Below are 24,747 nucleotides of genomic sequence, written 5' to 3' on the forward strand. Positions count from 1 at the left end.
TGATGTGTGTGGCATGTCCTAATAGTGAATTACAGCCATTTTCATGTTTCACTATTGCAAGGCTCTCTGTTCCCAATAGGCCAGAATGGGCAGTTTGATTATTACATCTTACAATCCTAACTGACTCAGGGAACCAGGTAGAAATTTGAGTTTAGTATGCCTGAACTCATAATGATAAAATAAATCTTTTAGTGAAGTTGGTTTTAACAGTCTGTGTTTGAAAATACCACTTTTAGAAAGTAGGTATTTTCTTGTGAAACCATCCAAGTCTGCATCTGCTATGTTGTGTATTCCTTGTCTGGAGTTTGAGTGACAGGGGCTGGGGGATTCCAGGAGACAGGGTGAGTCAGCACAGTGTTGAATAGAGAGATCTACATGTAGATGGGTGGAAGGAGTTGCACCTGGTAATTGAATAGGGCTGTGCCTTCCCTCCACAATGCTGGCTCCACCTCCTGTGGTACGTCTGATGTCTCTGCCCTGCACCGTGATAGGAAAGAAGGAGACAAGTAAACAAAGTGCCCCAGGACTGACCAGAACTGGTTTGGACTAGGCAAAGGCCTCTCAGCTTTCAGAGAACAAAGAGAAACTCTGTATAAAAAGGGGGACCCCAACCCCAGAGAGTTAGATCACTTTTGGGAAACAAGAAGAAACCTTTGCGGAGGAACCAGAGAGACTGAGGAGAGACTATCCATAAGCTTAAGTGCTGCTTGGGGGATTGGCCTGCAGTGGTTGCCTGACTGCCAAAGAAAGGAGAGTGGAACTTTGTGTGTACTTTCATCAACTTGTGAAGGATCTCCAAGGGTTTGAGAAAGAGCTTGCCTCCTGCTGAAGTCTCAGGGACAACAGACTTTAACCACCAGCTCCCCAAGAGTTCTTTGAAAGTGCCTGCAGTTGTGTTGGACTTTCTGAGGGACTGTGTGTCTCAAGGAGCTGGAAATCACGACTCACGAAGAAGAAGCGTGTCGCTGCCGCAGCCGCTGTCGTCGCATCACTTAAAAAGGGTGTCGCCGCTGTAGCTGTCACATCGCAGAAGCTTCTCGCATCACGGGAGAAGAGTGTCACCGCCGCAGCCCCTGTCGTCGCATCACTGAACAAGGGTGTCGCCTCTGCAGTTGTCGCATCGCCTCGCCAAAGCGTCCTGCATCACCGGAGAAGCATGTCGCAGGGCCTGTCGCTGCTCAGAAGAATCGCTGAGTCGCAGCACGGCCGTCGGGCGTGCACACATCGTGTTGCATCAAGAAGAAGACGTCATCTTTGTTTCATTGCACTGTATCTTCATCGCATCACGGCGTTGCAGGACGCATCACCACGGAAGCGCGGTAAGAAACGGACGCATCACCGTTCCTGCGTGTAAGGAACCGACGCATCACCTTCCCTGCAACACTTTCGTTGTATAGCGTTACGCATCAAAAGGTACATTGAAGTCAAAGTGTCACTGTGAAATGGCCCCTCGGGAGCTGACCCCGGGGACCCCGTTACGTAAACTACCAGGGCTGCCGCCACTCAGACACTCACCTATCCTGGCGGATCCGTCGACAACAGCGTCCCTGACAACGAGAACCCCTCCCCTCTCTGTTTTGCAGGAACCAACCCGGAGAAACCAAGAACCGGAAGCACAACCGCCTGACCCCGGAAGTCCCGCCTCCACACCGCCGGCTACTGACAGAAAAGACGGAAGTGGGAGAGCAGACGCCGTCGGAAGATCGTGGCAGGAGATTGCGACTAGAGCGGAGGAAGAGAACGGGGAACCCGAAGAAGCAGACGAGTGGTGCGAGGACTGGTGGAGTCCCCAGGAGGAAGCTGAAGAGCGGCCGCAACTCACCCGGAGAGTTGCGGCGGAGCGTGTGAGTAAGACCTAGCCTCTTTGTTGCCCCTTAAGTACCTGTATATAGTGTAGAGTGTTTTTCTTCTTACCTAACACTGCTTAGACACGTTAACCCTGCTAGCTCACTGTAAATTCATGTACAGCACCCGTATGTAAATAGCCCCGAATTACTAACCATCCCTCGCCAACACTACTCACGCTGCTACTCAGCCCCTATATCTTCGCCCTAACCCTGTCGTCCTAATCAATCCTTCCCTCCTTCCCTCACGGTACTTTTCAATCCCCTCACGAACCGGTGATTGGTGGAGGTAAAACTGTTCCCTATACGGTGGGACTAACGGCTCCTTTGTCTGTCTCCTCTTACTGCCCTCCGGAGAACTCCCCAGGACGGAGCGGACCTTCACCCAAGACCCGGACCTTCACACCCGACCCGGACGGTCACCCCAAGCCAAGGACCTTCACCCAAGACCCGGACCTTCAATCAAGACCAAGACTTCCCCGCCCTCTCACCTTGTTTGAACTACGCAACCAAGACTCTCCCTGTTTAATAATAAAAACCCACTATTGCACGCTATATCCGGCCTCCTTGCCTGATTGTCCAGCCTGCCACCCGCCCACAACCACAGTCACATTTACTATCTTAAGAGAACAAAGCTTTTTCTACCATTTATAAAGAATCGTATTGTGGATTTTTGTCGTTTGTGGTCTTGTGTTAAGTCTCTATAAAAATACCTAATTTTATACTACAACTTGTGTGATGTCCATCTGTAGTATTGTCAGTGGGTTACTGAATGTGTTCACAAATGCTTTACACACTGCCTCTGAGATAAGCCTGTCTGCCAAGCTACCGAGGTGGTGAGCAGGGGTTATTTTAGGAGTGTATCCCCTTACCCTGACTAGATGCAAGGGTCCCTATTTGGTCAAAGGTACCTACCTCTGCCACCTAGAGACCCCCAAATCTAACAATTATCATTTTATACTTCGTGTCCTGCTGCTTGTGACAGGCAGGGGGTGACGCTGCTCTTCTCTCCGAACAGGGCAGAGGAGGAGTGTTTTGCCCATTCCTAAGTGTGTAATGACTGTTTGGTTTGCCCTCTCGTGCCGCCCAAACCATTCATGCACACTTTCCGTTCTTCATGCCAGCCACCACTGCAAGGGTGTGTTCTGTAGGCAGAGTCATTTGAGGTGTAAACAGGGCACAGCTCCTCCCTAATCATCCTGTCATGAAGACCCCCTCCTACATACTGGCCCCTTTTGTCGCCACATGTGGATGGAATGCACACCACACCACAGGAGAGCCACTTCCTGTCATGTGGCACTGGCAGAAAGAGACAGTTAGTGTTTGGGCAAAAACTTTTTTAAAGTGCCATTTTTAGAATAGTAACCTAAAATCTGACTTTACCATTAAAGATTACTTTAAATTGCAATTCAAAAAGGTGAAATAAGCATTTTTCTATCTGTCCAAAACTGAAGTTTACACTTATGAATTGTAATATGGTAGCCCAGTTTTAATAGATGGGAGTGATAGCCAGTGAAAAACAACGTTCAGGGGTTTTCATTGCCAGGACATGTAAAATGTAAACATGTGTCCTACTTTTTACATTCCATGCACCTTACCCTATGAGCCTTTAGGGCTTACTTTAGGGTGACTCATAAGTATTAAAATGGAAGGCGGAGGCCTGGTCAGAGGTTTATATAGCAGGATGAATGGCAAACCCGAGACATGTGTGACAGGGCTACGTTTTTGGGTGGCACAATGAGTGCTGCAGACCCTACTAGTAACATTTTGGGGTAGATTTACAAGCCTATTGCCCCTCTTTGCACCACCATTGCGTCACTTTTTGTGATGCAACGGCGGCGCAAACAATCGCCCTATTTACAACATGATGCACATAGGGAGATGCGGCACGTTGTAAAGCCCTGCGTCACATTATACATGCGTCAGGTATAATGTATGCAGGGGGGGCGTTCCTATGCAGGAAAGCCTTGTAAAAGTGATGCAGTGAAATCTACAAGATTTCAATGCGTCACTTCTAGGACGCCACTGCGTCAAAACCGTCGCCTGCTTGAAGCAGGCGTAAGGAGTGACGCAGTACAGTGGGAATAGACCACAAAATGCATTGCTGGAATTGCATTGTGCTTGCGACACAACTCCAGCAATGCATGACTTTTTCCCCAACAGATGCATCAGAATTTCTGAAGCATCAGTCAATCCTTCTGCCATGGTGCGCCGTATTGTAAATACAGCACATCCATAGTGGCGCAAGCATTTTTTAGGGTGCCGCAAAGAAAATGACGCATCTCTATAGATGTGTCACTTTCTTGTAAATCTGACCCTTCATTTTTAGGGCTCCGGTACATGTAGTGCTATTTACTAAAAACCTATAAGTAAATTTAATGGGTCAAATATGTGTAGGCCACTTTTACCATATTTAAGGGAGCGAGCACAAGCACTTTACATCTGGTTAACAGGGGTAAAGGAACAGAGTCCTAATGGCAGCAAAGAAAATTTCAGCAAAAATAGGGGATGAAGGCAAACTGTCTGTGGGAATACCACACCAAGAATTTCAGGTCTAGCAATGAGGGACATTTTTATGGCTTCTTTCTATGGAACAAAAATTATACTGAGCAGGCTTCCATAGCATGACAGACCAAAGGACATTACAGATTTGCCAGAAATGATCCCACTATACCTTTGGAAGCACTTAAACTATTACCACCTGCGAGCAACAAGATACTCAGAATGGGTTGTGTGGACTGTCGTGTGCTTGGTAAAGGTTTGGTGCCTTGTCCACTAAAGTCCCAATAAATCAGTCAGGTTCTACCAGATAAGGCACCAAGGCAATAAGGATAAATCAGCATATTTTAGAAAGTACAGGATCTCCACTTATTTGATAGTGGCCAGGGATATGCCAAATGTGGGTGGACTGATCTCATTAGACCATCTACTTTGGTGTATCTCTTGTAATTTCGAGTTCCATTTTTGAGGATGAATTCTTTTGGAGCATCAGATTATGAATGTATCGTAAGCATCTGTAGAAACTTTCAAATGTTTTCTCCACAACCGGTCACAACCTAAATGTCAGATGTTTGTTGTTTACATAGTTGTTCAATATAACAGCATAACAATTGATCAGTGGAATAAAGGGAGCCAAAATGCACTACAAAACATCAATCTGAACTTAAGACCCTGTGGTACTCCGCTTTAGGTTCTTTAGGTTGATCATCATTGCTGTAAAGAGATGCTTTGAGTTTCATAATGCAAAAAAATAATTAATGAATCTGAGTGCTGTTCCCGTTACCTCTAATTCTTCAGTATGGTGCTTAGAAAAGAATAACCATTTGTCTTGAAAGTTGAAGACAAACAAAAAGAATCACCGTTTCCAAACTACTTCCATCAGCCTCCTGGTAGAAGCCATCCAATCTGAAGATAATACATTATTCTATGGTCTGGACATGTATTTTTAAGGTTTAACTCCCCCAGAATCCCATTTTATGCATACAATTTTTGAAGATGATTTTAAAAGCATATTGCATTAGTTTTCTGGTGCAGAGTAGACATTGATTGGTTAATGATCATACCCAGAAAGTCTGTCTGTGTTTCTTATTTGAGAAACAGGCTAGTCTTGCTGTTTTAGTGTGAAGGAGGTACGGCCCACCATGCCCACATTCATATATTGAAGTATGAATAAAGGGGCTAACAGTAGTTGAAATTTGTAGGTACATAATTGGAATTTGAAAGTTATACACAGGAAGAGGAAATTAGTGGCAAAATGTGCTTAGCATACTTTATGACCAAATGCCATCTTGTTGCTGATTGCATGGTTTCCCATTTTTTGACTGTGTAGACTCAATAAACTCTCTGTGCAGTGCTGTCAGATCAGAATTGCATAGAATGAATTGTCACCTAGCATTAAAAACTTTGCTTTTGGAATGCACAGTAATGTTCCTGCGGAGGAACAAACGGAGCTGGATGGTATTAAATAGATGATACTCAGGGCAAGGTAAATAGGGAGGTCATCATCAAGGGAAATCTGAAAGAAACATAAAACCTTAACTTCATTCTAGCTGCTACTGGTAGCAAATGTTGAAATACTCTCACCATGGACACATGGTTGCTTTTGAACATCCCAAATAACTGCCACATAGCTGAATTCTGACGGTTCTGGAGTTTAAGAACTATGGGGCATATTATCAAGGGGGTTTATCTCCGCTTTTTTGGCTTTAAAAGCCAAGAAAGCGGAGATAAAATTATCTCCCTATTACCTAGCTGTCGCTAACACCACTTTGCATGTCAGTGATATTTATCACTAATGACATGCAAAGTGGGCGTGCCAAGATGTTAGCGACTGAAAACAGTCGCTAACATCGCTATCTCCTATTACCAACTTTTGGAGGTATTCGCGCTAAGCGCGAATATCTCCAAAAGCTAACACCTGCCCTGAGCAGTTATTAGCCATGTTATCCAATGGGAGGTGGATAACATGGCTAAGAGCATTAGCTCGGTAATAATTACAAAAAACAATTTGATGGACAGAATGTAGATCAATGTCTTACATTCACCTCAGTACAAGGATCTGGGCCTAAATCCATCGTTTTTTGCACTCCACACTACCCTGGGTCAGATAATGGCTTTATGCAAATCAGCTCTGACCCTGTGCCCCATGGGAACAGTCCAGTCCGAGCTACAACAGCCATATCTTTCCCAGACCGGAATCAAGCATCCGAGGACCGGACCGGTTTCGAGGTAACACCTCTCATCAGCCCGGCTAGCTTGACTCCAGTGGCGTGGAGGCTCTGGGACCCACGTCTGAGCTACCCCAGTACACTCAGGGAGATAATTTTAAAAAACAATTTGATGGACAGAATTTAGATCAATGTCTTACATTCACCCCAGTACAAGGATCTGGGCCTAAATCCATCGTTTTTTGCACTCCACACCACCCTGGGTCAGATAATGGCTTTATGCAAATCAGCTCATGGGAACAGTCCAGTCCGAACTACAACAGTCATATCTTTCCCAGACCGGAATCAAGCATCCGAGGATCGGACCGGTTTTGAGGTAACACCTCTCATCAGCCCGGCTAGCTCCCTGAGTGTACTGGGGTAGCTCAGACGTGGGTCCCAGAGCCTCCACACCACTGGAGTCAAGCTAGCCGGGCTGATGAGAGGTGTTACCTCGAAACCGGTCCGGTCCTCGGATGCTTGATTCCGGTCTGGGAAAGATATGGCTGTTGTAGTTCGGACTGGACTGTTCCCATGGGGCACAGGGCCAGAGCTGATTTGCATAAAGCCATTATCTGACCCAGGGTGGTGTGGAGTGCAAAAAACGATGGATTTAGGCCCAGATCCTTGTACTGGGGTGAATGTAAGACATTGATCTACATTCTGTCCATCAAATTGTTTTTTGTAATTTTCTCCCTGAGTGTACTGGGGTACCTCAGACGTGGGTCCCAGAGCCTCCACACCACTGGAGTCAAGCTAGCCGGGCTGATGAGAGGTGTTACCTCGAAACCGGTCCGGTCCTCGGATGCTTGATTCCGGTCTGGGAAAGATATGGCTGTTGCAGTTCGGACTGGACTGTTCCCATGGGGCACAGGGTCAGAGCTGATTTGCATAAAGCCATTATCTGACCCAGGGTGGTGTGGAGTGCAAAAAACAATGGATTTAGGCCCGGATCCTTGTACTGGGGTGAATGTAAGATATTGATCTACATTCTGTCCATCAAATTGTTTTTTGTAATTTTCTCCCTGAGTGTACTGGGGTAGCTCAGACGTGGGTCCCAGAGCCTCTACACCACTGGAGTCAAGCTAGCCGGGCTGATGAGAGGTGTTACCTTGAAACCGGTCTGGTCCTCGGATGCTTGATTCTGGTCTGGGAAAGATATGGCAGTTGTAGTTCGGACTGGACTGTTCCCATGGGGCACAGGGTCAGAGCTGATTTGCATAAAGCCATTATCTGACCCAGGGTGGTGTGGAGTGCAAAAAACGATGGATTTAGGCCCAGATCCTTGTACTGGGGTGAATGTAAGACATTGATCTACATTCTGTCCATGAAATTGTTTTTTTGTAATTTTCTCCCTGAGTGTACTGGGGTAGCTCAGACGTGGGTCCCAGAGCCTCCACACCACTGGAGTCAAGCTAGCCGGGCTGATGAGAGGTGTTACCTCAAAACCGGTCCGGTCCTCGGATGCTTGATTCCGGTCTGGGAAAGATATGGCTGTTGTAGTTCGGACTGGACTGTTCCCATGGGGCACAGGGTCAGAGCTGATTTGCATAAAGCCATTATCTGACCCAGGGTGGTGTGGAGTGCAAAAAACGATGGATTTAGGCCCAGATCCTTGTACTGGGGTGAATGTAAGACATTGATCTACATTCTGTCCATCAAATTGTTTTTTGTAATTTTCTCCCTGAGTGTACTGGGGTAGCTCAGACGTGGGTCCCAGAGCCTCCACACCACTGGAGTCAAGCTAGCCGGGCTGATGAGAGGTGTTACCTCGAAACCGGTCCGGTCCTCGGATGCTTGATTCCGGTCTGGGAAAGATATGGCTGTTGTAGTTCGTACTGGACTGTTCCCATGGGGCACAGGGTCAGAGCTGATTTGCATAAAGCCATTATCTGACCCAGGGTGGTGTGGAGTGCAAAAAATGTTGGATTTAGGCCCAGATCCTTGTACTGGGGTGAATGTAAGACATTGATCTACATTCTGTCCATCAAATTGTTTTTTGTAATTTTCTCCCTGAGTGTACTGAGGTAGCTCAGACGTGGGTCCCAGAGCCTCCACACCACTGGAGTCAAGCTAGCCGGGCTGATGAGAGGTGTTACCTCGAAACCGGTCCGGTCCTCGGATGCTTGATTCCGGTCTGGGAAAGATATGGCTGTTGTAGTTCGGACTGGACTGTTCCCATGGGGCACAGGGTCAGAGCTGATTTGCATAAAGCCATTATCTGACCCAGGGTGGTGTGGAGTGCAAAAAACGATGGATTTAGGCCCAGATCCTTGTACTGGGGTGAATGTAAGACATTGATCTACATTCTGTCCATCAAATTGTTTTTTGTAATTTTCTCCCTGAGTGTACTGGGGTAGCTCAGACGTGTGTCCCAGAGCCTCCACACCACTGGAGTCAAGCTAGCCGGGCTGATGAGAGGTGTTACCTCGAAACCGGTCCGGTCCTCGGATTCTGGATTCCGGTCTGAGAAAGATATGGCTGTTGTAGTTCGGACTGGACTGTTCCCATGGGGCACAGGGTCAGAGCTGATTTGCATAAAGCCATTATCTGACCCAGGGTGGTGTGGAGTGCAAAAAACGATGGGTTTAGGCCCAGATCCTTGTACTGGGGTGAATGTAAGACATTGATCTACATTCTGTCCATCAAATTGTTTTTTGTAATTTTCTCCATTAGCTCGGTAATGCATGAATATCGCTGACTTTTCAGCGATATTCATGCATTGCGGCGATTTTTATCGCATTTGCGGTAAACCTTGGTAATACCAATGTTTATTTGCTTTAAAAATCGCCGCAGCTCAGCGGTAAATTTTTGTCTCTAACCAAGCAATAGCGATAATTATCGCTATTGCTTGGTAATATGCCCCTAAGTCTTGAGTGAGCATGGTGTACAAGAAGTTTGCATCTTCTAGTGGAAATGCACTAAGTTCACCAAAGTCATCAATGCTCCATCCACAATGTGACTGATTTGTCACTAGTCATAGCTTCATAGAGAAACATCACAGCAGCATCAAAGAGGGTGGGCAATTTGCTTATGGGTTGTAAGGGAAGGTGCCTGAACTAACAAGGTCAGCAGAGGCAAAGCCTTTAAGTGCAGCTCTATTAGTCCCTAATAGAAGTAATTCAGTTTTGATTTGGTTCAGCTGAATAAAACTTCTTTCTATCCATGTTCAACATCTTGGAGACATAGTCTCAGGGCTATAAGCTGAATTACACCATCAAATATTTGAACTGCATAAGAGTGAGAATAAAATTGTACGTGATGTTTAGTAAGAGATGTAAGAAAAATATTAAAAAGAAGTGATAACATTTGGGACTCATGCAGAAAATCACAGGATAAAAGGGCAGAATTGAAGGAACCAGGGGCCTCAGGTATAAAAATGGGTTTGGCAAAAGGGATTCACAATTTGTGCACCGACTTTTACAAATGCATTTTTATTTTGTGAACTGGACTATGTACTAATAGGTTGGTTCACAAAATACAGAATCGTAGTGAGTAACAATTTGACCTACTTCATAAATATTAATGAGGTAGGTCGCAAATTGCGACCTACTAAGATTGGCTACATTCACAGCCATAGTGGCCTGCTGGGGTCAGCAGGCCATGTCTTTGATTGCTTTTTTAATAAAACAATCTTACTTTTAATGCAGCCTGTTTTCTTAAAGGAAAATGGGATATTTTCAAAAAAAGAAAATTAAAATGTTAAAATAAATTTTTTAAGACTAAGTAGTGGTTCATAGGACAACTACCTACTGTTAAAAAACGTTTTTTCAAACTCACAAAGGGGAAGAGATCCCTTAGGGACCCTTTCCCATTTATGAATGGGTTACCCTTTGAGTTGGTGGTAAAATATTGCTTTGCGACCTGATTTTGGTCGCAAAACATCATTACATACTTTAAGCAATAATTATTTGCAAGGAACACCCTTAAAACGACCTTAATGTTTCCTAAACCTATTTAACTATTTGGAAAACCCTTTCTGAATCATTAAATGGGTTCAGTACATTTAGGACAGTTTTTAGAGGTTGCAAACTCTCAGATTTATCGTTTGTATATGAGGTGCCAGGTTCTATGTATTTGGGTGTCTCTGTCAAATAAAACACTAAGGGCCAGATGTAGGAGCCCTAATACCGGTCGGTAACGGCCGAATTCGGCCGTTACCGACCGGTATTAGGGTTTCCAGATGTAGGGGGCCTATATTTTACCGATTCTGTAAAGTTACTGAATCGGTAAATTTACAGAATCTGTAAAATACCGAATCGGTATATTTACCGATTCGGAAAAACCATATGTAGGTGGCACTCCTAAGAGTCCCACAGGCCCTTAAAAATCGGTATTTTACCACCCAATCCTATTGGGTGGTAAAATACCGAATTCAGGTGTGCATGCACATCTGTGCATGCACACCTGTGCACTGTGACACACAGACATGCCCTTAGGGCATGTCTGTGTGCCACATTGCACACAAGTCCAGAATTGGGGTGCTAGAGGGTGTCAAAGTGACACCCCCTGCACCCTTGCAAGATTCGGTATTTACCGATTCTGTAAATACCGAATCTGTATTTCACATTGATTCCTATGGGCTTCAAGGCCCATAGGAATCAATGGGAAATACAGAATCGGTATTTACAGAATCTGTAAATATCGACTCTTACAGATTCGGTAATTTTTTACCTACATCTGCCTCCTTCCAATTTACCGACTTTTAAATACCGAATCGGTATGACTCGGTATTTAAAAGTCGGTAAATCGGATTTACCTACATCTGGCCCTTTAACATTGCAATGGACAAACATGACACCCTTCAGCATAGTAACCAATGACTCTAAAACAAGATTGCAATCCACTGTGTCAAAGACAAAAGACATATCAAGCACACGAGTAGCGAGAACATGGCGGTTGCACACGAGTAGCCACTGCGTCTAAGATTCCCATCGGATCCTCCATCAGCGGAGCGCTTCATGGGCCGCTTTCTGGAGTGCCATGGTTGGTAATGTACCTAATGTCCATAGATATCGCCCACATTTGTTTTTTTGGCCTGATTTCTCCTCTTCTTTCCCGCCCGCAAGTGCTCGCTGAGGTTGGATGGTGTGAGGGGCGGCAAGGCAGCAAGGCTGGGGCCGCAGTGAGACCGAGAGAACGCAGGCGGTGCAGAGGCTGCGTAGCCCGCGGGTGATCCGGCCCAGTTTGGGCCGCAGTGAGACCGCAAGACCTCGAGGCAGCAGGATGGTAGGGGCTGCGAGGTCTGTGTGACAGTGCGTGGGAGTATGTATGAGTCCGACGGATCGGGTTCGGGAGGGGCCAGTGTGCTCTGAGAGTCGTTTCTTTTGGCTCTGGAGCGGCAGCAGCGTGTGATTTGGAATTTTGGAGTTTGAAGCCCGGAGAGCTGTTTTTTCTTGTAAATTACTGGGGGGTTAGCTAGGTCTGCTCACTCTGCCCCTTTCTTTTTTTCTGACCAGATAGGCCCGCCAAAACTGATGTGTAATGGAGAGGAAAGGGAACTTGGAGAAGAGGGTGTTAAGCGTAGCTCCCCCAGCTCTCCCAGCCTTGCTTGTGTGGACATTGGGACCAGGACCGGGACTTGTTTTCCTTCTTCCTCATTTGGCTCTATGCGTTGGGGGGCTGCGGCACTGGAGTTAAGGAGAAGTCGTAGAGTGGCAGCCCACGACTTCCTTAGGGGGGGCGTTAAAGGAGCGGCAGCAGAGAGCATCCTGGAGCAGACCAAGGCGAAGTGTTCGGAGGTAAAAAATCTGGTCAAAGTAGAGCCGGGGCCAGAAAAGTCTCAAGCTCAGCCTATCCAGGACACCCAGGACACCCAGTTTCATGAGGGTAGGCAGGTTGAAGGGGCTGGAATAGCTGGGGGTGGTGCTGTTTATGCCCATGCCCATGCTCCTGCACCTGTCCTTTCTCCTCTGAATAAGGGAAGCTACAGGAGGGATAGGAAGCATAGGGCTAAGCCCGATAAAAAAGTAGCCGACCAGCGACAGTTGAGTGAATTAAAGGGGGGCTTAGATACTTCACTAGATACTAGACAAGATACCACCAGCTTTACACTCGGGAGCAATGAGAGTGGTAGTGATTGTGAGGAGCGGGCGATGGTAGGGGCGCCTGGTGGACGGTGGTGAAGGCTAAGACCAGGAAAGGTCAGAAAGGCAGTAGAAAGTGTACCTCTACTTTTCTATCAGGAGAGGCTTAGAAGAAAACCCCCAAACTTCCCAAAGCCAAGGCTAAGGGCTTATTGTTTGACCCAAAATTTAAGATTACGCCGTCCCTAAGGTCTTATTTTAAGGTCTTGCCAGAAGTATTGAGTCTGGGGAAAGCTGGTAGAGTGAGAAGAGAGGTTGGAATTCAGTCAGTAGCAGACTTAAGTGAGCTAGGCATCCCTACTCCCCCTTAGGTACCCATAAGCTGGTGGGAGACTACGCTACTGTAGATAATATAGTAGATAAAGGAAGCCTTGAGTTAACAGCAAGAAGTGACAGGATGGAGTTAGGAAAAAAGGGGGAAGAGGTATTCATAGATCAGATCCCCCACATAGCCACCGTACAGAACCCTCAGGACTCACTAAAGGGTCATAGTCCTGTTGTGGGAGAATGTGCCCCGGCACTGTCTCCGGCTTTGGCTCTGGTTCAGGCTGTGGCCCCGGCTCAAGGTCCGGCCTTGGATTCGGCCCCGGTTCAAGCATCTGTTGCGGCTATAGAGGCTCACACTATCTCTTCTTTAGAATCACTTATGGCCTCAATGGCAGTGGACATAAAGAAGGGTTTTGATGTTTCAGCTTCAAACCAAGGGGAGAGCAGTAGTTTCTGTGAGTCACCAGACAAAAAAGTAGACCTTTTGAATGCAAGGACAGAAACCCTGGAATCAGAAGGGGGGATACTAACTGGCCAGCTGAACATCATGAAGGGGGATTTTGCAGCTTTGAAGAAAGAGGAAGGAGCATTGAGAGACAGGCTGGAATTGGTAGAGAACAACTCCCGTAGGAATAACTTATGAGTACTGAATGTCCCTGAGGGCAGCGAGGGGAGTGATCTAAAACCTTTTATGATAAACCTTCTAAAAGAATCACTGGAATTAGAGATCACTGCCGAAGAGCTGGACAGGAATATTCAAAGAATCCATCGGGACCCCTTCCGACGCAACCCGAGTCACTCCAAGCCAAAGAAAATCTTATCAATTTCCATACCTACTCAGTAAAAGAGAAAATCTTGAATCTTTCTCCTAAATTTAAATCATTGAAGGGTAAGGACTTTCCTTTTCAGATTCGATCAGATATGGCTAGAGCTACTCTAGATCGTCAGTGGGAGTTGGGGAGGAAGAATTAAGTGCTATGTATTTATGAATGTAGGGGAGGGTTAGGTGGAAAATAGTAAGGTTTTTTTTGGAGGGTAGAAGGGGGAGGAAGGTGTGACAAAAGATATATTAATATAGGCACCGATTAGGTTCTTCCTCTTTCCTATCTTCCCCTTATTTATCTCTGGTTTATTCCCCCCCCCACCCTCGCTTAGAGATGAATAAGTTTACATCTGTGTTTGTGTTTAAGGCTAAGGCTAAGGATATTAAAAGGCACATTAAAACAGAGGTGGGTTGGTTGATTCCCCTAGGTGGGGATTTATGTTTTGCACTCTTAGGTGGGGGTTTTGTTTAATTCTCTTTCATGATGGGGGCACAGGGTGGGAATCTTAGGTCGCAATACCTGGACGATTTCTGTCCGGATGATTGGGGGTAGGGTTCTCCAGGGGTGGGGGGTAAGGGTAAGGGAAGGGGGGAAGGGAGGGAGGGTTAAAAGTTTCAAAAACCTAATTTCCGCTAATTTTGATTTGTTAAGCCTTAGAATTAAAGTGAAGGGCGTAGGAAAGGTATGCAGGGTGCCAATAATTTATATTCATCAGCAGGCAAGGCCAAAGAAGGGGGAGCCACCATGACTTCTCTGCAGATTCTTTCCTGGAATGCCAATGGCCTGCGCACCAGTCAAAGGAGAGATAAGATTCTACAATAACTACGAGACTCTACTGCGCAGGTCATTGTCCTCCAGGAGACAAATCTAATAGAAGAAGAAAAGACTGCCCTGTTAAAGACCCACACTTGGGTGGGCTCCCATGTTAGAACCAACCAAACAGCAAACATCAGAGGGGTATCTATCATATTTAAGACGTCAGCTAGGGCCCCAACTGGTAGGTGGGTGATCGTTAAAATCTTAATTATGGATACCCCGCTAATTTTAACCGGATATTACGGCCCTAACCAGGACGATCCCTCTAGCATGAAGACCATCTTTTCACACTTATTGGACTTTTCAGAGCCAATTGTCCTGGCGGGTGACTTTAATATTCAACATCTAACAGCCCTGTCTAAATCTCAAGAGTATTTGTTGGGGGCCATGAAACAGTATACTCTATCGGACATCTGGAGAGATAGATCGGGGCAGCAGCAGGGGGTGTTGTATCGAAATTATAAATATAGACATCAGTCACATATTGATTTTGTGTTGATAAGTTACTCATTAAGGAGTAGGGTCAAGAGCGTTTGTATCTGGTGCCTCACCTCTCAGACCATTCTGGGGTCCTCTTGACTCTCAAATGTTAAACACCTAGCTCAATTAGGACTTGGGCCTTTAATTGTGTCATCCTAGGGGAGAAGGAAGAGGAACTCTATCTTTCAGAAGAAGTGTTATGGTTTTTAGAGGTGAATGAGGGTACAGCCTTAATCACCTCAGTGTGGGATTCTTTGAAGGCCTTCATACGGGGACAAATTACTAGCAGGTCCTGTTATAGGAATAAAAGGTATAAGGAGGAGATCTCAGATATTGAGAATAGGCTGAAGGATGCAGAGGTAGATCTTTTTGCTCCAATGTCCTCCGAAATCCTACAGGAGAAGCGAGATAGGATCAAGGATTTGAAATCCCAGCTTGATAGCATTTTGAACAATAGGCTGATTCGAAGGTGGGAAGCCAGCAAAAGCTCACATTTTGAATATGGGGTAGGTGCAGGCAAGCTTCTTGCTTGGAAGAGTAGAGAGGATCGAGCCAGGAGCTATATTAAAGAGATTAGAGATGAAAGAGGTATTGCTGCGATGGATGAAGAAATTTGGGATGCCTTTCAGTCCTTCTTTCAGAACATCTATCTGGAGGATGGTAATGTAGATAGCCAGCATGCCCAAAGGTGGCTTGAGGATATGACGTTTCCCTCTCTTACTTCGAAACAAAAAAAATACTTGGACAGGGAATTTTCCTGTCCTGAAGTAAGGGAGGCAATCTTTAATACTAAAAAGAGCAAGGCCGCTGGGGCAGATGGCTTACCCTCAGAAATATATTGGGCTATAGCGGATCAGGTAATCCCTTTTATGGCTAGGCTCTTTAATCAGATTTTTCAAAAAGGCCTGACTCCGCCGGACTCATGGAACAATGCCATTATAGTATTGATATTGAAACCTGGGAAAGCGGCATCTAATTGTGGGTCTTATAGACCCATATCCTTATTGAATGCTGACTATAAAATCCTTACATCTATAATGGCAGCTCGACTGGGTACAGTGGTGGGGGATGTCCTGCACCTAGATCAGAAGGGCTTTGGAAGGGGACGGCACTTATTTATTTAACGTACGATCTTATTGGGGCAATAGATCTAGCATCCGCCTGCGCTCTACCTCTGGCAGCAATGACCTTAGACCAAGGCCTTCGACAGAGTAAATTGGTTGTACCTGTCGGAGGCCTTGAAGAAATGTAATCTCGGTGAGAAGTTTTGTCGCACCGTACAATCCATCTATAGGAGCCCTTCAGCTAGGCTGCTGGTAAATGGTGGTCTCACGGCACCCTTTAATATACCTAGGGGCACTAGACAGGGCTGCCCCCTCTCCCCTCTCCTTTTTGATCTGTATATCGAGCCATTTGCCCATCGGCTAAGGGAGGATATTAAAATTCAATCTTTTAGGTATGGAGAGTGGGAGAGGAAGGTAGTCCTGTATACCGATGACATCCTAATTCTCACGGCTGACCTTTACAGGGCCTTTCCAGCGGTTATTAGTCAAGCCCAAGATTTTGATTTGGTTTCGGGGTATGAAGTCAACGCGAATAAAACTGAGATTATGGTCTGGAACCACGTGGCAAGTATGCAACACTATCAAATAAGTTCTACTATGAGATATCTGGGATTTAAAATAGTCCAAGATATAGCTAAGATTGTGGAAACAAATTTGATGGCAGTGTGAGAGAATGTGTAAAGCTGATGCGGACCTGGACTTCGCTACCTCTCTCAATTATTGTTAGGCCCAACCTGGCTAAAATGACGGTACTCCCTAAAAGATCTTTTCTTTTTAATTGTATTCCTCTGCACTTTGACAAAATATTAATTGATAATATTGAGAGGGAGGTGAATTCTTTTGTGTGGGGGTATAAATATGCGAGATTGGCCTGGAAAAAGCTGAGGCGTCGTAGAGAGAAGGGGGGTCTGGCTTTACCTGACATTCAAATTTACGCTTGGGCATTCAATTTTCTCATGCCCAGATGCTTTTAAAAATGCCGGCCAATACTGGGATATGAGGGATGTTTTTAGCAATGCTTTGGGGGGCACATGTATCGGTGGGCTTTTTGTTTAAATTTGGGGTTGTTCAATTTTTCAAGAAGGTTAGGCTAAAGATGCTTCAGGGCTTTGCAAAATATTGGGCACATTTAAGGAAGGCTGTCTCTTTGGGTTATTTTTCTAACAAGGCTCCGCTGTCGGATTCACCCGGGAGTCCAGAATGTCTGAGAGATAGCTTGGCAGCCCCTTTAAGGGAATCAGGCCTGGCAGTTTGGGGGGACCTGTTCATAGAAGGTACACTATTAACATGGGAACAACTCAGGGAGAAGGTTGGGACAGGTTTATCTAGGTTTAAATACCTCCAGCTGGCTAGCTGGGTTCAGGCTCAGTCACAGACTACTAGAGGTGGCTTACTAGAGGTAGGCACCCATTTAGAGTTTAATCACCTGCCCAGACCACAAGGAAAAAAGGAAGTCTCCTTTTGGTATCAGGCAGTGTTGGAGGCAGTGGACGGAGAGTTTAAACTTGCGCAAGATACATGGGGGAGTGTCTTGCCAGAACAAGAGTGCGATACCCTGTGGCTAACTTCTTGTAATCTATTATATGATATAGTAAAGCCTGCATGGCTAAAAAGAAACCATCTATATACTATCCACAGGGTTTATTTTACCCCGCTGAAGCTATCAAAAATCAACAAAGAACCGCCTGTATGTTGTAAGAAGTGCGGTCTGGCCCTGGCTTCGGACATCCATATGTTTAAAGAATGCCCTGCATTGGCCTCCTTTTGTGATAGCTACGGCAAATTTATGTCTGACCTAATTAGCACCCCGGTTATTTTGGACTTTTCCTTAGTTTTCTTCGGTCTTCAAGAGTATGTCAAAGGACAAGCAAGATCTTTACTCTTTCATGTTGTCCTCCTGGCTAGGAGGCAAATCTTCATAAAATGGACAGACTCTATTCCTCCTTCCTTCTTTGAATGGCAATCTTCTCTCCTAGCGACTTCGAAGTTGTACTTACCAAGAACAGGCAGCCAAAAGAAGAGAATTTTTTGGAATATCTTGAAATCACGATGAGACCCGGAGGAGTTTTTTTTTTTTACCTCTGGGGTTCGATGATTATGCTGCCTGAAGTCTCTATGGCCAGGTTGGAACTACTCCCAGTGGTTGGGGGGAGTTATCAATATAAGGTCATCTAGCTCAAGAAGCTTACGGAATAGAGATATCTCAGTGGATTTTTGAGTGCATATACCAGCCAGTCTTAGTGCCGGTAGGGGGACGAGGATAAATCCCTAGCCACCTATGCCTCTCAGTTCGCTGAGTGTGGATATGGACAGGCTGGAAAACCACACACAAAGTGAGATGGGCAGTAAATGAGGACGAAAAAAAAAGACATATCAAGCAGACATTGTAGGGTTAAGGTCTGCAAGTTGACCGCTTCCAGGCCATATCTGCAAATATCAAGAAGGGCCGTTTGGTTGCCAATCTTAGGTCTAAAACCTGATTGAGAGATATTAAAGCAATGATAATGCTCTATTAGGTTCTGAAGTCTAGAGACTACTCTTTCTTTGATAAGTTCTTCTAAAAGTGAGGAGTTAGTAATAGGATGATATTTTGTATTCTGATAGTGATCAACCAAGGACTTTTTCAACGCAGGTAAGGGATTATGATGAGGTTCGAAGGAAAGGGAACATTTTCTTTCACTTTCGATATTTTGATGATTCTGATGATGGGAGTCCGAAGTTCAGCATTTTGTTTAATGACAAAGTGTGGGATTGGTTTGAAATGACACTCAATGGTTGCTATGGTTTGGTAGTTCTAAGATGCTTTGCTTGGAACAAGTAGTACATCAGGAAGGGGGTGAGGTGATGCTGAAAAGATGGCTGTTGAAAGCCCACTACATTTTTTCAATCTTCTTTAGAAATGTTATCACATTAGGCATTATTGGGTGTGTAATTTCAGGCACCTGAGTCAGAGTTGGTCTGGGGCTTTCTCATACAAAATAAGGTTTTTGCTTGATTAGACCTTGAATTTGAAAAGTGTATGTTTATACCACATCTAAAGGCCAGTATTAATTTTAAGATAATTGCTACCTGCCAAATGGTTAGAAGTTACTCTGAATGTAAAGCTAGAACATTTACATCCATTAGGAGACTCTGATGCTCAAATACCAAGATCATGGACAGGATTTACTTACATGTCCTCAAGGAATTAGACTCAGGTTTAGTTGCCTATTACCAAAGGTAATTTCTATCTTGCTCATAGTTGGTAGATTATGGCGCTCAATCCCAGTACAGATGATTGTGAATAATAGGGAGAAGGTAATGTCCAGGCACAAATAAAGACATTATTAAAATAGCCCTCGAAGTAGCACCTTGATGTTGTATTCCCCAAACGTTTTGCCTTCACTTCCCTATTAATTTACTGAATTTGTTTTGTTGGCATCAGTACTCTGCACATTTTACGTCAGCTAACCTGTGGTTAAACATGGCACAATTGGCATACACACAACTGGCACAATTAATGCACTTGTAAGTCCTGTAAGTGAAATGCTACAAGTGGGCTGCAGCACACATTGTGCCACCCACTAAAGTAGTACAGTTTTAAACTGCAATTTCGACCTGGCAAAATAAACCTTTTGCCAGACTTAAATCTTTCTTTTTAATAATTAAAGGTCACCCCTATGTTAGGCCCAAACCACTCCTACAGCAGGGCACATTCTATTTAAACAGTAGGACATGTGTATTTAGTTTTACATGTCCTGAGAGCAAAACGTAATTTTTCACTGATGTAAAGCTATTTATCCCATTAACTAGCTCTGGGTTGCATTATTAAACTTAATAAACAATATATACAGTTTGGTAACATGCGTCTTCCAGTCAAAATATTTGTAATTTATAACCCTCTTTAATGGTAAAGTCAGGTTTTAAGTTACTATTCTGAAACTGCCACTTTTATACAGTTGGCATTTTTCTACCTAAACAAGTATGCCTTTCTGTTAGTGTCCTGGGCCACATGACTGTGAATGGCTGTGGTGTTTTGTGTATTGTTCTCAGACATGGGGTCAAAATGGCCATGGGTTTGAGGCAGGGTATTTCTCTCCTAAGCAGGATGCCCTGAGGGGGGTTTCTCAGCCTTGCTGAGCCTCAAATGGTAGCCTCAGGACTGTGCCCACCTTCTTCCTAACTTCTAACAACTGCTTGTGATTCCAATGCCACTGACAAATACAGCCACACCTAGGCCTGCCTGCCCCTTGTTGTCCTAGACAGTTTGGACCAAGCTCAGGAAAGTGGAAGGTTAGTCAAAGGGGGCATCCCCACCCATAGGCTGGCACTGGGGATAAATGTGGCACCTTCAGAACTTCTCATCAGAACACTCCTCAACCTGTGGAAGATTCAGAATCAAGACTGCCCATCCCCATTGATCTGAAGAAGGAAAACTAGACCTGCTTTCCTGGATCCTAGACTTCACAGTATTTACTCAAAGTGTCAGTTGGCTGGCTTCATGATTGAGCTATAGGGACATAACAAGTGTCCAGAGCCCCCTTTCCTTGCAACTGCTCAGCTGACCAGTACCAACTGAACTTGCCCTTGACCATGCTGCTGGCCTCTGTCAGAGTGAGTCCTAACCTCCAAATGGTGCCCCCAGGTCCTTGTCCCTTGGCTGATAGTAGAGTACTTCTCCTGCCCCCAAACTGCAAAAGGGAGAACTTAGAAACTGTTTGCCAATTTCTGCCTGGAGAACCGACAGAGACTGGAATCGCCATTGAAGCTGCAGTCTTCCAAGTTGAATTGCCAGTTCGCCTCGGCTTGCTGGTTTTAAATCCAACTGTTAAGGGCTTTATCAGGACCGACACCATGCAGCAACCCATGTTGCAGAGGCAGTCCCAGGCACTGACTTCGTATTTCGCCTGCACAGATCTTTCCTCCCTTTATTGACGACTGCACAGGGTACAAGCTCTTCAGCAACCTGGAGTCATAGAGCCTCGTTTTGGATTCAGGTTTCAGTTTGTCAGGCTGAAGAATCAGTGACGATTACTTTTCCATAAAACATTCTAAGTCTGGAAGTAAACTTTCTACTGGGATGAACCTAGACCATGTTGCCAACCTGTGCACCATCCCAGCTGCGGTTAACTTTTGACTTTGGCATATTCTAGTGCAATCAGACAGCCACAGTTGGCACGTTGTGCTTTTTCTGGCTATTTTTTAATGCAAACATTTAGATCTCTGATTTTACTTATTGGATTTTTTTATTTTGGTCTCATTTTAATTATCACAATATACCCTAATGTTCTTATGTTGATTTTGTACTTTATTACTTTTTAAGTGTGGCATAAATACTTTATACATATCCTCTAAGTTAATCCTAACTGCTTTTGTGCCAAGATACCAGAGGATTAGGCACAGGTTTATTTAGTGACTTTTGGGGACCATCCTGACAAGAATTGTGATTATTATTTGAGGTGGGCTCTAACCCCTCTCAACTAATAACCCAATTTCTTACATCTAGAGACCAAGTTGAATCATCAAAGCATGAAATGCTCTTCATGAAAAGTACTAAAATTTGAGGTGAGTGATTTTGATGATATTGAAGTTTCATGGTACTCCACTAGTCTACTCTGCGTTAATCAAGTAACGCTATTTTTATTACTCAACATGATATAACAGACACCAAAAAACAGGAAAATAGGTTTGAAATAAATAGATGTTTAGGAATGAAGGGAAGAACGCGGTTGGATGAGCACAGTCTTTGTGAGGGCCAGTTTATAATGCAGTTCAGAGAAAGGTATTGACAGGAGATTTCATGGATATTCTTGATCCAATATAAGAACATTGAAATGTGCTCCATATTTGCCCATCAGACTGCTAGCTTGGTGTCTGCATTTGTCTTGGGAAATGAAGAGGCATCAGGTAGAGGAAATGATTGCTTAACAGTGGACAAGAAAATGTGCAAGAGGCAAGACTAACTTTGAGTGTTTTCCAATAGTCTAGTGTGTTCATTTCTAGGTTATTAGTGTCGGATTTAACTTGAGGTGGCAATGAGGGCAAATCTTCCTAATGCTCAGTCCTTGAAATCTAGCTGCACAGTTGTTTATAAAAGGAGCAGATAAATACCAAGCCAAGGCTTCTGAGTGGTATGCAGTAGACCATTGTGTAAGAGTATTATGAGGTGACAGATTGACTTCAGTGGAGGATGCCTGGAATATAGGGCCAGATGTACTAAAGGGTTTTACCCATTCTGTGTCTATGGGAAAATGTGTTTGTACTTGTGGCCCATAATATTCATAGTCGAATGGTTGTCAGATAATCTGAAATCTGAACTTGGAGGGATGATCTGAGAGAGGAGAAAGAGAAGAAGATATGCCTGTTGTACACAATCATGAAGGTGAAAAGAGACACATGAGCAAGGGAGAATTTTAAAGACAGATGTGCTCTGCGTGAGAAAAGTGAAGAGGGCCCAAGCATGAGCTGTAGGGGTGCCCACTAGTTGTGATAATAACAAGAAAAGAAAAGACAGAGTAGTTATCATCATCTTTATCACCATAATTGTATTTTAGCATGTTTACAACCTAGAGGCATCTATTTAGAGATGAGAAGTTTGCATAAATGTTTTTTTACTATTGGCTAGAACAGGAGAAACAATATTATGCATCTTTTCGTAGTTTTGATAATAAACAAAAATATTCTTTGCTCTATAGAAAATGGGCGTGTTAATGATTAATCATTGATATACATACACTGTGGCAGCAGGCATGGCTCGCGGGTGATGGGACAGGCGAGGTGGGTCGCAGGGGAGGTTTTTGTGAGGAGGTCGCACGGGGGAATAAAAAAAAGAAACTTACCTTGCCACCAGGTCCCGGTTTCTTCTCCTGCTCTCTTGCCTCTGACTCCAGGAACAAGAAGCAGGTAGCCAGGCTCCCTCCCCGGAGCCAATCACAATGTTGCAAGGCAGTACTCTAATTGGTCTGAGCGCCATGACACAGCGCTCAGACAGGGGCTAGAGGGCTGGGCATGTGCTCCACGCAGGCTGTAATGCAGCCTGCATGGAGAACGGGGAAAGTGCGCATGACTGGTTTGGACGGCCCGAGAGGGCTGACCAAACAGTCATTGCGCACTTAGGAGTGGGCAAACCATTCCTCCCCTGCTCCGAGAGCAAAGCAGCCCCGCCCACCTGCCCGACCGCAAAGAAGCAGGAGAAGGAACATAAAATGATAATAACTCTAAGTTATTATCATTCTATGTTTCTACTCGGCACTCCTTAAAAGAAAGTGAGGCGGCACTACGCCACCATAGCGGAGGAGCAGCCACTGTACATACATGAACTATGAATTTGAAAACAACCCATGTGATAATGCGAATATTATATATGGTTGATGGGCACTGAACCAGTCTATAAATAATGGCATTTATAGTGTAATATGAGAGCAACATTGAGCATAGATATTTTTCCCATTTTTTAGGTCCATTGCCTTCACGTGTCTGTGAGCTGCATCTCACGAGAAGGCGTTTAAAGAGAAAAGAGCAATATCACTGCCTAAGCTGTCTTATTTCAAATATATATTTCAATTATGCAACCTATCAAGTTTCTTCATTCTTTAACTAGTCGTCCTGAATGCAAATCATGTGTGGTGCAGGACAAATCTATAAAAACACTTCACTCTGCCTCTCGCGATGAAGGGTGGGAGCAGGCTTTGCTTGTTGGCTTTCAGTACACGGACTAACCCTTTCTGGGATGGGGTCAAAATACTTCATTAGACGAAACCGAAACCCTACAACATCATGCAAGTGTCTATTTAAATAAAGAAGCCAGCGTTTATAATAGACACTTTGCATCTGTGTAGCTGATTAAAGGCTCGAGTTTTAATTTATTGAGACACAGCAGGGCTGTTTTTATGTTTTTTTGCTCTTGTGTAAATTGTCACATTTATTTTCCAGTCAGTTTTTTTACATAATGCCAACTTTAAGGCCCAATAATTAATTAGTCGTTCATGCAATGCTTCTCCAAAGATCTAACAGTAATGCCATGCAATTAGACGTCCAGATGTTCCCTGTCTGTTCACTGTACATCTGTGACGAAGAAAGCGAAAGTGTAGCATTAATGTGTGATTAATGCTCTCTTTGCCCAACCCTAACTGTTCACACCGGTTATCACGTGAATGTGAGTAGTCCTGAAACAGTGTTCGTCTTCGTGATAATATGTTAAACACTTTCTCGAACCATCCAATAAAGAGTCCATCACATACCGATTTCGCTTCTAGAGCCTTGGTTTTTAAATTCTGCAAGATAAAGGCATCTGCACGCTCAAAATGGTGCATGAGCCCCACAGCATTAAGTGAGCGCTGAAAGAGTTTATTTAAGTCAGGTCCCCGTCGCAATTTTGGGCTAACTGATAATTTAAATATTTGAAGTGCTGGGTTAGCAGCATTTTACTGCCTTGGGCAGTGTTTGTTTATCACTGTAATGTGTTGCATTTGGCAGAACATTCACAGTAAACAAAAACAGAACACAAAACAACATAACAACACAACAAAAATATACATGACCCAACAAAACAGTAAAAACAGAGCACAACACAACCACCACAACACAGCAGGAGCACAATGCACTAGTAGAGCAAACGACATACAACAGTATAAGCACAAATAAAACACATAATGACCCCAATAAAATGCAATGCACCAAAA

This window comes from Lissotriton vulgaris, chromosome 5 (genome assembly GCF_964263255.1).
Source record: "Lissotriton vulgaris chromosome 5, aLisVul1.2, whole genome shotgun sequence".
Lineage (NCBI taxonomy): Eukaryota > Metazoa > Chordata > Amphibia > Caudata > Salamandridae > Lissotriton > Lissotriton vulgaris.